This window comes from Morus notabilis, unplaced genomic scaffold (genome assembly GCF_000414095.1).
Source record: "Morus notabilis unplaced genomic scaffold, ASM41409v2 Scaffold472, whole genome shotgun sequence".
Taxonomy (NCBI): domain Eukaryota; kingdom Viridiplantae; phylum Streptophyta; class Magnoliopsida; order Rosales; family Moraceae; genus Morus; species Morus notabilis.
Genome location: NW_010367534.1, coordinates 119,075 through 131,032, shown reverse-complemented (window position 1 = coordinate 131,032; position 11,958 = coordinate 119,075). Strand labels below are relative to the sequence as shown.

General features: G+C 37.0%; 1 pseudogene; it reads left to right on the top strand.

Moving 5' to 3' along the window:
- The first annotated feature begins 2,256 nt into the window (after positions 1–2,256).
- Positions 2,257–4,230, top strand: LOC21390407 (annotated as a pseudogene).
- Positions 4,231–11,958: the final 7,728 nt, after the last annotated feature.

The following is an 11,958-nucleotide window of genomic DNA, read 5'->3' as shown; positions in this document are numbered from 1 at the left end:
TGCAGACACACTAGATATATTGTAAAAATATGTGATTAAAATTATTTTTAATTTATATATATTTTTTATAAAAAAAATACTGTAATAAATTATAAATTATAATTTGAATCAGGACGAATTTCTTAACCAAACAATCTCGAAATGACCCATGACTGAAGTCTGCTTATAGTACGGCCATAGTGGAAGGAAGCTTTATCATCATCGTCTTTAATCCGCGTCTCAGAGTTGCTGGAAAAAAAAAAGTTATAAATAGAGTTATGTTTATTTTATTAATTTAAGTTTAAAATTTAAATTTTATTATAATAAAAAATAATTATATTTAATTTTTTTATTATAATTTTCACGTAAAAATATCTAAATTTAAATTAAAAGACCAAATCAACTAACTAAATAGGAATTTATAAGAGGAGAGTTGAATTATATCACACCAATGGTTGTGGAAACAGTAAAAAGGCATTCTGATCAGTTTATCATATTGCAGCTGCAACCAACGAAAGGATCTTTCGTTAAGGATAAATATTCTTCGGTAGTTTATAGAAGAATACTATTCAATAGCTCATTGTTTTAAAATGTTTTTAACTTTTTTTAATGAATTCTACAGTTTTGCATTTTTTCTTTTATTTTTTGAATCTTTAATCATATATAATGTTAAGGAACACGCACTATAGAGATGTCAGTTATGTTTAGTTCGTTAATTTGAGTTTTTAATTTGAGTTAAAATGTAATTTTATGAGAAAATTTTTATTGTAGTAGACGTTTAGTTGATGCATTCAGAATCATAATTCAGAACTATTCTCGATTTATGTGTGTTTTTTGTGAGAAAAAAATACTGTAGTGAGTTACGAACTATGACACGAATCTTTGAAACAAACGCACTCTAGTAAAAAATTAAATGTGAGTACTGTTTCTGAGAGTTTTTTACTGTAATAAAACTTAAATTTTAAACTCAAATCGGTGAAATGAACATGACCATTCTACTTCTTGTTAGAGGAAAATTCTATGATAGTATATGAAAAGTTACCTCAAGATAGTAAAGGGTTGAGATCAAATGTCAATTAGATTGATGGCTGGGATTTATTTGTCTATAAATGACCAAAAATCAACAACATCGATCATTTTAAGATCAGAAATCACCACCCAAGCTTGGCTGTGTGCATTAATTGCTAATCTGATAGAAGATGGGAGTAATTACAGAAGCACAATGATTGTTTTCTCACTACAAAGTTAGAGAGCCTGAGTTCTTCCCATCCAGTTTGTTTGGGTTTTGGGAATGGAGAGCTAGAAAAGGAAAAGTCCTATATAAAATAAAAAAATAAAAATAAAAATAAACACAATAGCAAATGACAAGGAACGATACAAACAAAGTACACACATTAATCCCATTTATTTAGTGGTGTTATGAAAGTGAAATGAGAGGGATAGAAGTGCGGTTTTAGAGTATATTATAATTAAAACTAAAAAAACGTAAGAGGCTTCACGGGACTGTCAGAGGCTGAGAACACTGAGGTATCTTTCTTTTTGAAGACACGTCGCTCCAGAAAAGTGAATTTTAGAGAGAGAGAGAGAGAGAGAGAGTTTAAAATCAATTCTGAATGAGTGTTCTCTTTCTCTTACGGGAACAAAGAAAAAAGCTTTTCTGAGTTTCTCATTGGAGGACTGAAAATTCGAGCGTTTCCGATCGCTTTCCTTCTGTTTTTCCTTTTACTGGTTGTAGTACTACTTTTACTCTTTTTTATTACTATTTTAATTTTTTTTTTTTTTTAAAACGAGAATCTGATTCTACCGAGGTGGGTTTACTCTTTCGTCTTTGATAATTGATTATATTTTATGTATTTATTTATTTATCCTTCTTGTTATGTATGTATATTTTTTCTTTTCAAAAAGAATATTTGTAACTCCTTCCTACATCTGCTGCATGCCTTCTTCAGCATAATGTATTTCTTTATTTCTTTTGTCATGTAATGCACATTCTCACGCGGGTTTGACAGAGATTTTCTCTTCTCATTTCACTTCATTCCAAACAAAAAAAAAGCTCTCTCTTTTCATCTCATTTGGAACATTTACGGTTGTTCAGTGATTTTTCATTCTTTAACAACTCTGTTTCACCACTTTTCGCAACAGGGAAACGAAAATGTACCTCAAAAGATCGTGAGCTGTGAAAAACCAAAACCAAAACGAAAACGAAAAAGAAAAAGAAAAAAACACAAAAACCCTGTTTGTTCAAAGCTTCTTTTTCTTCTTCTCTTGACTCTAGAAAACAAGGAAAAAAAAAACTGCAAATCTTACAAAAACCCTTTTCTCTTCCTTTCTCTCTGAGCTCAAAAACTGCAACAAAACAACCACAAAAATGGGCAGAGCAATAAGGTGGCTTAAGGGCTTGTTGGGGCTGAAGAAGGACAAAGAACACACCAAACCCAATTCCCATCTCAACGACTTCAGAGACAAGAAAGGAACATGGAGCTGTAGCAGCTTCGGAAGAGACTCCAACTCCGACGAACTCTGCCACAACCCTTCCACCATTCCGCCGAACTTGTCGGCCGCCGAGGCCGCTTGGCTCAGATCTTACTATACCGATGCAGAGACTGAACAGAACAAGCACGCAATTGCCGTCGCTGCCGCCACCGCCGCCGCCGCAGACGCAGCCGTTGCAGCCGCGCAAGCAGCCGTTGCAGTCGTCAGACTCACCAGCCACGGCAGAGGTTCCATGCTCGGCGCCAGCCACGAGAAAACGGCCGCCATCAAGATTCAAACCGTCTTTAGAGGCTATTTGGTAGTTCGCACTTTCAACCAGAATTCAATCCTTGTGTTATTTTGTATTCCTGTTCAAACTCTCTGTTAAAGAAAGAAACGGGCCATAATTTTTTTATCATGATTAATTTTGTTCAAATTTGTCAATGAGCAGGCAAGGAAGGCTTTGAGGGCTTTAAAGGGGGTGGTGAAGTTGCAGGCGTTGATGAGAGGATATTTAGTGAGGAAACAGGCAACAGCGACTCTCCACAGTATGCAAGCTTTGATAAGAGCACAGGCCACTGTTCGGTCCCATAAAAATCGCGAGCTCTTACTCAACAACTACAACAATGAAGAAGCAAATAAATTCGAAGCCCGAGCACGAAAATCGATGGTAATGCTTTAAATTTTTTCAAAACCACCCTCGTCTGGGATCTGTTGTTGGCATTTACTTCAAATTCAGAGTTTGTTTTGGTAATAAATTTCTGGGTTCAGTCGAATTTGCAGGAGAGATTTGATGACACTAGAAGTGATCACACGGTTCCTGGTCATAGCAGGAGGCTATCTGCTTCTTTGGAGAGCAGTTTCAACGCCATTGATGGGAGTCCCAAGATTGTGGAGGTTGATACGGGGAGGCCTAAATGCCGGTCCCGGAGAACAATCACCTCGGTGTCAGATTTCGGAGAGGAATCGAGTTACCAAGCGATTTCCTCCCCGCTCCCTAGCCGGCTCCCTAATCGAATTTCGATCCCCGATTGCCGCGGGAACTTTCAAGACCCCGACTGGGGGCTCAACGGGGACGAATGCCGGTTCTCCACCGCGCAGAGCACCCCGCGGTTTCTCAACTCGAATGCGCCCACCACGCCCAGAGCGTCTGCGCGGATTACTTCTTCAGAGGTTATGGGAATTTTCCGAATTACATGGCCAACACGCAGTCTTTTAAGGCCAAATTGAGGTCTTATAGCGCGCCGAAGCAGAGGCCGGAGCCGGGGCCGGGGTCGAAAAAGAGGCTGTCGCTGAATGAGCTCATGGAGTCGAGGAATAGTCTTAGTGGGGTTAGAATGCAGAGGTCATGTTCACAAGCTCAAGAGGCCATAAGTTTCAAGAATGCTGTGATGGGCAAGCTTGATAGGTCCTCAGATCAGCCAGAGAGGATTTTGTTGCAGAAAAGATGGTGAAGATAATTTTGGTATGAGCTAAGCAAAACTAAAGCTCTTCAATCTCCAATATTTCATTGGTCAAAATTATTTGGGCTCTTGAGAGAAAAAGATTGATAGTGGAAAAAAAAAAATACAAGGTGTTTGTAGATTTAGAGTTAATGTAGTCTATAATTCCCGTATATTTGATTCTCTGTTGTTGGGTTAATGATGGAATTACAGTTTCAATCTCTAAGCAAGGAAAAAAATTGTCCACTATTAAGGCCGTTGCAAACTTGCAATTGTACAATAATTGAATTATATGGAGCTTTTATTAGCCCCCAAAGCTGTCCGACTATATATCAATTCTTGTATTTGGTCATTAAAGAAGGTCTTGATTCTTGTATTAGATTACTTATCATTGCAATAGTTGACATGACAATTGACATAGGCTCCAATGCTACCAAAAAAAATTTAAAATTCTGTAATTTTCACATGCGGAAACAATGCAATTGCTTTCACTTTCTTGGATTTGGACAGATTACACCACTTGAAATTTCTAGAGAAGAAGTGAACAAACTTTTAGTGCATAGTTTTCAAACTGGTTTTAATTGTTGTGTAAAGAAGACAAACTTGAAATATTTGAACTATCCCGCTTCTACATTCTCCCTTGTTGTATTTTAGCCTCAATTAATGAATTTTTGTTTGAATATGTGAAAGCCTGGTCCTACTTCTCTCTGTTTTGAAGCTACTCTGCGGCTGTGGCCAGTCCTCTTCTTTTAATTTTTCTATTCGTTTGTCTCGACTGTAGTTTGAAAGTACTTGGGCAGTAATTGAATAAACAAAAATTCTTTAGACACACAAGTATACAACATTTGAAAAGAAAAATACTTGGGGCACTATTTAAAAAAAAAAAAAAACTTAAGAGACACTGTCAGTATTAAATACTATTAAGGAAAAATCTTCCTTAGTTAATATGCAATAACAGCTGTTATAATCTTCTCCTTTAATTCCTACCAATCATCTTGTAATTATATGTTAGCTTTATATTTTTAATTATAGGACCGTATCAATCCTTACCATTCTAAGTCTTGTAGTTATCTATGTATATATACACTTTGTAAATCAATGAGTCGATACAAATTATTTTTCACCAAAACTCTTTTATACTCTTTACTCTTTTATGGTATCAGAGCGTTAAAACTCTAACGAGTCGATCCTTTATTCTCTGCTCTATATTTCTTCTTTCACCATGGCTGAAGAAGTGGTCAACCCTATTGTTCCTGAAGAAGTGGTCAACCCTGTTGTTCATGCTGTCATCCATGCACCAGCACAACTTGTTTTCATCAACCCCGCTGCTCAACTACCATTGAAACTTACCCCGAACAATTATCCCGCTTGGCGAGCCCAAGTCTTATCACTCCTTCAAGGATATAATCTACTTGGTTATGTCAATGGAAATATCCCACAACCTCCGGCCATAGTGACTCAAAATGGAGTCGAATCTCCCAATCCGAATCACACTCATTGGGTCCAACAAGATCAGCTCTTGCTCCACTCCCTTTTTGCATCTTTGTCTGAACCGCTAATAGCTTATATTGCCTCCTCTACATCATCCCGTGATGCATGGGATAGACTCACCAGGCTCTATGCAAACCGCTCGCGATCTCGTGTCCTCTTTCTAAAAGAAAAACTCTCTCTCACAACTCATGGTGAAAAATCTATTACCGAGTTTCTTTAGACACTTAAGAGTATTGCTGATCAATTGGCACTTGTTGGGGCTCCACTACAAGAGGATGATCTTATCCTTCACTGTCTAAACGGAATAGGACCAGAATTTAAGGAAATCAGCGGAGTCGTCCGTGTAAGAGAGCAGCCCATCTCATTCGAAGCTCTCCATGACAAACTGGTGGAGTATGAAGATTTTCTCAAACGAAATTCTCCTCAAGGCGGGCTCACTCCGATCACAGCCAATTTCACACAAAAGAATAGTTTTGGTCACAACAAGCCAGGAAGTCTCAATATCATCACAACCGAAACAACTCGGTGCAACAAAATCAATCTCAACAAGCATGGTCACAGTCTCAACAAGCCAACCAATCTCGAAACATAAATCCCAACCTGGTGTGTCAATTCTGTGAAAAGAGTGGTCACAACGCGCGTGAGTGCTACACAACAAAGCGCTTGATGGGACTCCCAGTTCCTCCCAAAGCCAATCACGCCACCATCAACAACTGTGGTACAACTTCAAATTGGCTCCTTGATAGCGGTGCTTCGCATCATATCACATCTGACATGAATAACCTTACTCTTCGAGAGCCCTATGAAGGTTCAGCTGACATCGTCATTGGTGATGGTACAGGTGTTCAAATCACACACACTGGCACATCTTTGCTCTCCACTTCTTCTAATTCTTTTTCACTTGATAATGTCTTATGTGCACCTCATATGCAACAAAACTTGATATTTGTTTGTCAATTTTGTAAAACAAATCGTACATCCATTGAGTTTGACCCAACTTCTTTTTGTATTAAGGATCTAACCACGGGGGAACCGCTCGCTCGAGGACGCATCAAGAATCATGTCCATCCATGATTAAGTCTTCCTTAATGCCTACTATTCTACCATATCCGCAACCCACTTTACATACCATATCAACTTAATCCACTTCTATGTCCAATGATCATTCTCCACTTAACACTTTGCATGTTACTACTTCTTCACCAGTTGATGATCCCCACGTGGAAACTTTTCATTCTCACAATATTTCAGCTTCGGATCCGAGCGTGGTCTCTCGTAGGTATGATTCCTCTCCTACTTTTTCCTCACACTCACCTTGCCAAAACCATGATAATCCCTCCAACACCCACGGCATGACCACAAGATCTAAAAATAATATATTCAAGCCTCTGATAAAGTTCTCCTATGCTGCTACAAAATATCCTCTACCACCCACTCTCGAACCCACCACAGCCAAACAAGCCCTCAGAGACCCCAAATGGAGAGATGCCATGTGTGATGAGATGAATGCTCTTCTATGCAACAATACTTGGGGTCTAGTTCCCCGTAAAGCCCATCACAATGTTGTCGGTTGCAAATGGGTTTTCCGCATCAAACGTCTTTCCAATGGCCGTATTGATCGCTACAAAGCCCGCCTTGTAGCCAAGGGCTTCCATCAATGCCCAGGGGTAGATTATACTGAAACTTTTAGCCCAATCATTAAGCCCACCACCATCAGGGTTGTATTAAGTAACACAACCTCTCGACAATGGCCGATTCACCAATTGGATGTCAATAACGCATTCCTTCATGGCCATCTTTCTGTGGAAGTTTTCATGTCTCAACCACCGGGTTTTGTTGATGAATCTTGACCTCAACATGTATGTCGGCCCCGCCATTCTCTTTATGGCCTCAAACAAGCACCGTGTGATTGGTTCAACGAGCTCAAAGCATTTATTTTAACTCTTGGGTTCATCAACTCCAAGTCTGATTCTTCCTTATTTGTCTACACTGACAAATCTTGTGTGCTTTTTTTTTGGGTATATGTTGATGATTTATTAATAACAGGCAATTCTCCATCGGCTGTCCAACAAGTGATTAATGTTATGGCCCATCGTTTCTTCATCAAGGATTTGGGAGCTCTTTATTTCTTCTTGGGTGTTGAGGCTATTCCAACTGCTCAAGGTATTTTTTTGTCCCAACATAAGTATGTCTGTGATCTCCTTGAGCACTTTAACATGGAGGGCTCTAAGGAAATTGTCACACCAATCATCACATCTACCCCACTTGTTCTCAATGATGGGTCTGCTTCTACTGATGCCACTCAATACCGAAGTCTCATCGGCGGCATGTAATATTTGTCTCTAACACGACCAGATATTGCATACACCGTAAACAAACTCGCTCAATTTATGCATGCTCTTATCCAATCACATTGGACGGTTGCACAATGCTTACTACGTTATCTTAAAAATACCATTTCTCATGGCTTGTTGCTTCAAATGTCATCTCCCCTTCAACTAACGGCCTACTCGGATGTCGATTGGGCTGGTAATCGGGATGATTGCACATCAATTTCTGCATACATAATTTTTCTCGGATCAAATCCAATCTCCTGGTGCTCCAAGAAGCAGCGGACCGTCGCTCGATCGTCAACCAAAGCGGAATACCGGTCAGTGGCCTCTGCCACTGCTGAAATTTCTTGGCTTGTCAACCTCCTCACAGAACTACATGTCTAGCTTCCTAAAGCTCCTCAACTTTTATGTGATAATCTTGGGGCCACTTACCTTTGTGTAAACCCTGTTTTCCACTCCAAAATGAAGCATATCAAACTTGATTATCATTTTGTTCGTGAGAAGGTTGCCAATGGTTCCTTGCATGTATCACACGTCTCTACTCATGACCAACTTGCCGACATCCTTACGAAGCCACTTAGCAAGTCTCGATTTCACTTACTTCAATCCAAGATTTGTGTCTCTAACAGAAGCCACATCTTGCGGGGGCATATTAAGGAAAAATCTTCCTCAGTTAATATACAATAACAGCTGTCATAATCTTCTCCTTTAATTCCTACCAATCATTTTGTAATTATATGCTAGCTGTATATTCCTAATTATAGGACTGTATCAACCCTTACCATTCTAAATCTTATAGTTATCTGTATATATATACACTTTGTAAATCAGTAAATGAATACAAATTATTTTTCACCAAAACTCTTTTATACTCTTTACTCTTTTAAATACTAATACTAATATAAAGTAAATTCTGTTTATATATTTTATATTATGAGACTCAAATGTTATTATCACCGGTATACTATTGCATTATTCATTTTAAAAACTTCGCTTATGAAATGATAGTGAAGAAAATAATAATAGCAATCTTTTCCCATCAAATTTCTTTTTGGGTCAATGATGATGTAGGAAATCATTACTATTGCTATTAGTGTGACTGCTGAGAATTAATATATGCTGATTAATAATTAAATATTAGTGTTTCCAATATCCGAGGATGGATAATAAGTTAATAATGATTAGCTTTTGATTTGACGCAATATGTTAATGTTTTCTTGATATTTGAGACACAGAATTTTTTTCCTCCACTATATTGAGCAGTGATCCCCAATATTGCCTCATGTGTGCAACCTTTTTCTAAAGTAAATGTGGAAGCTTTTTATGGGGAGCCATGAAAATTTTCTTCATTCATTTAAGGGAGGAAGTTGCTCTTTCTACTACTTTATTATTTCTTTTACCAAAAGGAAAAGAAAAGAGGGAAAAATTGGTCCTTTTTTCATGTAAATTGACACTTAGTTACTTTTTTTGTTCCTTTTTTGGCTTGCGGACACTTTAGACCTCGAACTACGGGTCAATAATTTTGAAATTTTATAATATGGTATGCAAGCATGTTATTGGGTGTGAAAGACTTATATTTCGTTTATTTTATCGATTCGAGTTTTTAATTTTAGATTTTTACAGTAAAAAGTTATTAGAAAATATCACATTTAACTTTTTCTGCTACAGTGAAAAACTATAAGAAAATATCACATCTCAGCTCGAATTAAAAACTTGAATCCGCGAAGTGAACGAAGTCTTAAGACGTACTTGAAATTCGTTTTAAAATGATTTTTATTTTTATATGAAAATAAAAATGAAAACGTTTTCAATTTTATACAGAAATTATTTTTAAAAATGTATTTAGTAATTTTATCAAGAGATTATTTTCAGTGTAAAAAAACCCATTAATGTTTCTTTTTCTCTCTCTACTCGAGAGAGAAGAAAACGAAAACAAAAAATAAAAAACGATTAAAAGTCATTTTTTATTTTTCTCTCATTTTATACTAAACTAAAAAATCATTTTTATTTCTGTTTTTTTATCTTTATTGCTCCAAATACCGTTTTGAAAACGTTTTCATTTTTTCTTTCTTGAAAAACGTGAAAATGAAAACGAGATCAATTTCAAACACGGCTTAGGGCCCGTTTAGTTTGCTGATTCAAGTTGAGATGCGACTTTATGTGAGAGCTTTTTATTGTAGTAAAAAAGTTAAATGTGACTGTTTCTGAGAGTTTTTTTGTAGCGCCCCTCTTTGGAGCCCGCCACTGTAACTAACTTTTTAATTTGTACTTACTGAAATTTCTTAAAATTTACGGAACATTTTTTTTTTTTTTAAAGGTCTTATTATAAACATAAAAGACGAAATTGCTTTCTTAATTAAAATATTCAAACCTTAACATATCTGTTTCATAATCATAATTAACAAAACTATTTGTAACATAAAGCTGATTGCGGAAATATTTGCGAGTGGTATCCATATCCCGAGCCCCACCTCGTTCGTCCACTCGCCAGCAGTCCATCAGGCATTATATGCCGGTTGCTTACCTACAGTATAAACATTCTATAATGAGCTTTCGCTCAGCAAGTAGGAACTATCTCCCGCAAAATAACTGTAAGTTCACATGAATAAATATGCATGAGCCAATTATGCTTAATTATGATGTCTTATCAGAATCTTATTATCTTATCTTATCTTTCTTACTGATGGGCCCGAGTGCTCGTACCACTTGCGCGCAATCATCGGAACGTGAGGGTTTGCAAGGTCCCCCATGACACCGTGATTATAACTTGAATGCCTCCCTTGAGTCGGAGGACATCATTATTATTATTTTTTCTCCCTTGTGGAGCTTGAGTTACCTCCCTTGTGGAGGCTGGGACGGCACTCAACTGAGATTACTCTTATAAGTTCCTCTTGACTTATTAAGGTGTATGCAATATGACCTAGCATAGCATACTATATCATGTACTCGAACACATATAATTCGGGTGTACTGCCTAAGTGTATGTAGTATAACATAGCATAGCATTCATAACATTAAATGTACTCAAACATATATAGTTCATGTGTACTGTTTACTTTAAAATCTATTTATACTGTAGGCGAGATTCCTACTTACTTGATTTTCAAAGCTGGAATCCCTTTTTCGCCTATCAGCCTAGTCTCTTGCTTTCTTCTGAAACTGAACACCCATTAAGAGTGTGAGATTAACTATTATTTGCTATTTTATTTTAGCAACTTATGAAGGAAAATCTAACCATTTCCATAAGGCATATATTCCTTTCCTTTACTAAAGGATAATAAAGATTAATTTATTAAATCTTCAAAATCTTATTTTTCTAAATTTCCCTTGGTATGATATTAAGGCCCAATTCGGCCTAGGACTTATACATGGCATTCTAACTTTTACGCCGCTGAAATTTATACTCCAACGGAGTCTCTTAAACTAATGTGGGCGTTGGACCCACATTAAATATTCGAAATTCTACGGACCTATCGTATTGGGCTCGTAGGTACCCGTCGGGATAATTCGCTCGGTAAACCTCTACGTTCTTTAAAGAAATCATTTTTTCCTTGAAAAATTCCTTTATGAATACTTTCATTAAAATGAGGTTTAATGTCATTGTATTTTACTAAAATTCTATCTCGGGTTCTTTTATGACTTTTGTTGAAACCGCCACTGTTTTAGTTTTGTCTCGTTAAAAACTGTGCAGTTTCTGAAATCTACGTTTTACTGTATCTTAGAGTCGGATTTCAAAATTTTGTTCTTCGCGACAATTTCTCGTCTCGTCGAGATCTAAAATTGTCGTTTTTGGTGAAGATTGAAATTCGGCCTCTAAAGGCCTCGTTTGGCTGAAAACCGTAGCTGTTGTTTTGTTTTAAACTGTTTCAGTAAAAAACTGTACCGTTTCGGAAATCTGTGTTTTAGTACCTCTTAGGGTCGGATTTTGAAAATCTTTTCTTCGTTAAATTTCTTCCTCTCGTCGAAAACTAAAATTGTCACTTTTGTGAAAAATCAAAATTCAGCCTTTAAGGGTCCCGTTTGGCTGAATTGGTGGCTGCCAGTTTTTTTTGAAACTGTGTTGGACAGATTGTCCGTTTTTGCAAAATGACTTCAAACTTGGTTTTAGAGTTAAAATTAGGTTTAGTCATAGTAACCGAAAATGTTCAAAACATCCAGGGCTATAAGTTCAAGCTTTAAAACATTGAAAAATCTCACTCTATGGCCCTCATTTTCGCGGTCAAAGTCACCGGAAATTTTTT